General features: G+C 42.2%; 1 pseudogene; it reads right to left on the bottom strand.

Moving 5' to 3' along the window:
* Positions 1-2084: 2084 nt before the first annotated feature.
* On the bottom strand, positions 2085-3018 carry LOC139183023 (olfactory receptor 8S1-like; annotated as a pseudogene).
* Between the last annotated feature and the right edge of the window lie 1593 nt (positions 3019-4611).

Here is a 4611-nt window from a genome sequence, read left to right as displayed (position 1 = left end):
GCTAGTTTAAATTCAAATCTAATGATCTTTTCTGATTCTGCATTTCAGTCCAAGTCATGTTAATTTTGCATGCTGGAAACTAACAGAGTAACAAGAAAGGATGGACATGAGAAGATTCATGGTTTTTTTTCCATCAAGGATGGAAGAGCGTGGGTGAGGAAGAGCATTGTGGGGGTCATTTTGAGCGGTTTGGAGGCTTGATATGCTGAGTCCTCAAATCCTCCTTGGTATAACTGTTCAACTTTTGATCAATTCTATACACAACCCAGGATGACAGTTCATTCTCATAGGGCTGGAATTCAGCAAGCCAGAGATCAGCCTCTGAGTTTGGCTTTAGGTCATCTCTGAGCCACAAGCAGTAATGTCAGAATTTCCAGATTTCAACTTGTCTTTATTTCAACTTGAAATTATCCTTGGCTTTTAATATTTGTATCCCTTCCATACTGGATGAGAGGAGCAGCTTCTTAATCACTATAGTTTTATTCTCAGTGGGTACATGATTTTAGGTGATCACAGGTGGTGAGTAGATATTTGCCATTGAATAGTGTGGTATGTATCTTCCCATCAAAATACAAATTTTGCTGTATTTTATACTTGATGTATATTAATTAATAAAAAAATCCACTAGGGGTCACATGAAGAACACAATTCAATTTTTAGTGCCAATTTGAATAGCAATTTGGCTTGTTTCCCACCAATATAATTTGAATTCTGATCATACTAATAAAGAAAAGGTGGCTCAGGGGTAAAGAATTCACCTGCAAATGCAGGAGGTGAAAGAGACACAAATTCAATCTCTGGGTCAGGAAGATCGATTCCTTGGTCAGAAACGGCAACCAACTCCAGTATTCTTGCTTAGAGAATCATATGAGCCTGGCAGGCTACAGCCCATGGGATCACAAAGAGTCAGACATGACTGGCCATGTAATAAAGAAAAGGATGTTTTGCAAAGTATCAGACTCAAAAAAGGTTTGTGAAAATGGACTCTGGATTCAGACCTACTGGTTTGAAATTCTACTTCTCCTTACCTGTAGGCAACTTTCCTGGTTCTTGGGTATTTATTTGTAAAACAGGAGTAACAGCACTTAGTTCATACAAGGTTGTTGAGATGAGGATTACATGTATAAAACATTTAAGATAAGGGTCTTTATTAAAAGTTTGCTATTGTTATTTTGTTTATTGAAAAATCTCCTAGGAGGAAGCCCAGTGGGCATGGAATCACTGGAGATCTCAGTAGCAGGAGGGCCTGGGCGTCTCTTGTTAGGAGGTACTGGCCTTTCATGGGTCACGTGATCTCCTTGTAGTGAGTGGGGGACAGGGGGCACCATGGAGAGCCCACCAGGCTACACAGAGGGGGGAAGTGTTAATTTCCTTGAGAGACTGGTGTGCAGTTGCTGGAGGAAGGGTAAAAGCACACTGGGCAGGCAAAAATAACAGATGTTCTCTACAACATAAATATATAAACAATGCCTCGGAAAATTACATGACTCACTTCTCATCCTCTGAAGAAGTCTGACCATTAGTCCTCCTTTGAATAGAGCTTGCTGTCTTCTTAAGCATGTATTAAGATGCTGACACATACATACCTTTTAACGTCTGTCATGATGGCCAATCCCTTGTTTCTAAGAACACTACTTTCAAGCTTCATTCAGACCACCATTTTATCAGTGAATGGAAGTGACCCTCATTCTGTAATGCATGTAGTGAAGGATTTAATAGCACTTCTAATAAAGATATTTCTAAGAATACTAATATTCTTATTATTGGCCACCTGATGTGAAGACCTGACTCATTTGAAAAGACCCTGATGCTGGGAAGGATTGAAGGCAGAAGGAAAAGGGGCGAGAGAGGATGAGATGGTTGGATGGCATCACCGACTCGATGGACATGAGTTTGAGCAAACTCTGGAAGTTGGTGATGGACAGGGAAGCCTGGCGTTCTGCAGTCCATGGGGTTGCAAAGAGTCAGACACGACTGAGTGACTGAACTGAACTGAAGAATACTAAAAAAACACCCTTAATTTCCAATTACATATCTTGTTAAAGAATAGTTTAGCTTCTTCATGGTCCTGTTTTTCTGGTTCTCTATGTGAAAAAGATACCATATCTTCTTAACATTCTTCTCACAGCTGCCTTCACCTCCTTGTTCTGCAGGCTTTAGATGAGAGGATTCAGTATGGGGGTGATCACGCTGTATTGTAAAGGGAAGATCATCTCTAGGGGGGAACCTGAGGTCGGCAACTGATAGCTGAGGAAACCTGAGCCATAAAACAAGATCATAGTAGTGAGGTGGGAGGAGCAAGTAGAGAAGGGCTTACTTCTGCCTGAAGTGGAGCTGATGCTCAAGATGGTGGAGTTAATACAGGTATAAGAGAAGAAGGTAAAGACGAAGGTTCCAAGGAAATGTAAGAATGAAGAGCAGAGCAGGAGCGTGAAATTGGTGGAGGTATCAGAGCAAGACAGAGGGAAGAGAGAAGACAGCTCGCAGCTGAAGTGGGGAATAGTTTGGTCCTAAATTGTAGTAGTCTAAATTGACCACCAGGAGGATGTTGATGAGAGCATCCACAAAGGCCAGGCTCCAGGAGCCCCACACCAGCCCAACACAGAGCTGGTTGGTCATCACCTGGCCGTAAAGCAGAGGGGAGCTGATGGCTACATAGCGGTCATAGGCCATCACAGCCAGCAGACAGGCCTCAGTGCCCCCGGTGGTAAACACAAAGAAGGCCTGAGCCAGGCAGCTCTCTACACAGATGGTTTTACTTTCAGAAAGTAGATTTTCCAGCATCTTGGGGACTGTGACAGATGAATGGCAGAGATCCAGAAAGGAGAGCTGTCCCCAAAAGAAGTACATGGGTGTGTGGAGGAGGGGATCAACCCTGATAACCAGCAGCATCACCAGGTTCCCCATCAAGGTCCGGAGGTAAATCACCAGAAACAATGTGAAGAGGAGAATCTGGGTCTGAGGATCAGCAGAAAAACCGAGGAGGATAAACTCACTGGATATGCTGTGGTTTCCCATAGCGATAAGATTTACCCTAAGAATCCAAGAAAGAAAGACTTTAAAACTCCCTTTGTGCCTCCCAGTTACCACACTGCCTTAGCCCTCTTGTTCATTTATACCATTTCACAATGGTACTGGAAACCATGTTCACATATTCCTAAGCTAACTTCCTAATCATCATGATAACTTTGATACTCCTGGATGGCAATCCACCACCCCTCTATCAAATCCCTATGTAAATTTGTGGACTCTTGTCTTACATCTCTGGAAGTTTCTTTAAGATGGGTATTAATATAAAGAACACTTTGTATAGTCAATGGGAATAGAGAGAGAATTTTTGATGCAGCAGAGCAAGACATGAACAGCAAAAGTGTAGTCATTTAAAAAGGGAAAAGGAATAAGATCCAGGCAGGACAGGTGGAGTTTTCTCCATAATTAGGAAGACAGGCACTTTATCTTTTGTAAACAGGAGGGAAGGTAGAGTGAGTGAGGACCAAGGCAGCTAGCTTGGAGGATTTTATGGATGAAATGAGAGACTTTCTGACTGTTGCAAAGTTTTGTAGAATTATGAGATGAGATCATGAACAGAATTTGCCTATCTATCTATGCATGTGTGTTGTGTGTTTTTAGTGAGGTGGTGGTGAAAGATATTGATGAACCAAGAATGCAAAACTCAGGTACACCAAATACCTGAGACTAATTTATGAAGGAAATACAGTAGGGTTAACTGGTGATGTGTTTGCCCATTTGACATGCTGGGACCAATCTGAACAAGCATCTGAACAAGTAATATTTAGCTGCGTAAGCACCATGTGTAGAACAGATACATATTTGGTTTTAAATGGAGTTTTGTTTTGTTTTCTTTTTACAGCCTTATGTAGTGATAAAGACAAAAAGATGTAAGGAAGAAGCATGCTAGCAAGTGAATGAATCACAGAAACAAGGCTGTGCAGGGAATTAAAAGGGGGGCCAAGCCAAGGAGTATGGCTAGGGGAAAAGCTGTAAAGTCATTGGCTTGGGATTGAAAAACTGCTTATGTAGGAACACTAGAGTAAACAAATTGTAAGATTTGGAGATAATTATTAAAGGGATGCTTGAAATTCAGATTTTGTAGGTATAAGTGCCGGGAGCCAGCGTGAGGAACTCCGCCCATGGCAAAGGTCATGAAGAAGGAGGCTCGGCATATGCAAAGGCAGGATAGAGCCTCAGGAGTCCCCCTGGAAATTCTCAAGCATCTACCCCCAAAACCAGAGTCTGCCTACTTTACTGCTTTGTGCTCTCACCTACACCTCTGACTTTATGGGGGGCTGTCCCCCACCACTTCTCTCTGAAAAAGAGTTAACTTACAGCTCCAGTTAATAAAGTTCCTGGGCGTGACAAGAGTGTTTCAACCTACAAACTCCTTTGGAAGTCCTCTAGCCTGCCTGAATAGGTTCTTCCGGCCACATGTGATTGTTCAGAGCCTCCCAACCATGAGAGGCATGAGATGTTCTAAACTGTCTAAATACAGATTCCTTTGAGCAGTTAAAAGATTGATTAGAAATTGTATTGGTGAAGGGTTTTTCACTTGTTGGGCCAATGTTTGCTGCTAAGTTTCCATATCCCTTACCT

The sequence above is a fragment of the Bos indicus genome, chromosome 5 (genome assembly GCF_029378745.1).
Source record: "Bos indicus isolate NIAB-ARS_2022 breed Sahiwal x Tharparkar chromosome 5, NIAB-ARS_B.indTharparkar_mat_pri_1.0, whole genome shotgun sequence".
In the NCBI taxonomy this organism is placed as follows: domain Eukaryota; kingdom Metazoa; phylum Chordata; class Mammalia; order Artiodactyla; family Bovidae; genus Bos; species Bos indicus.
Note: the sequence above shows the minus strand (reverse complement) of the source record. Positions and strands in the feature narration are given on the sequence as shown.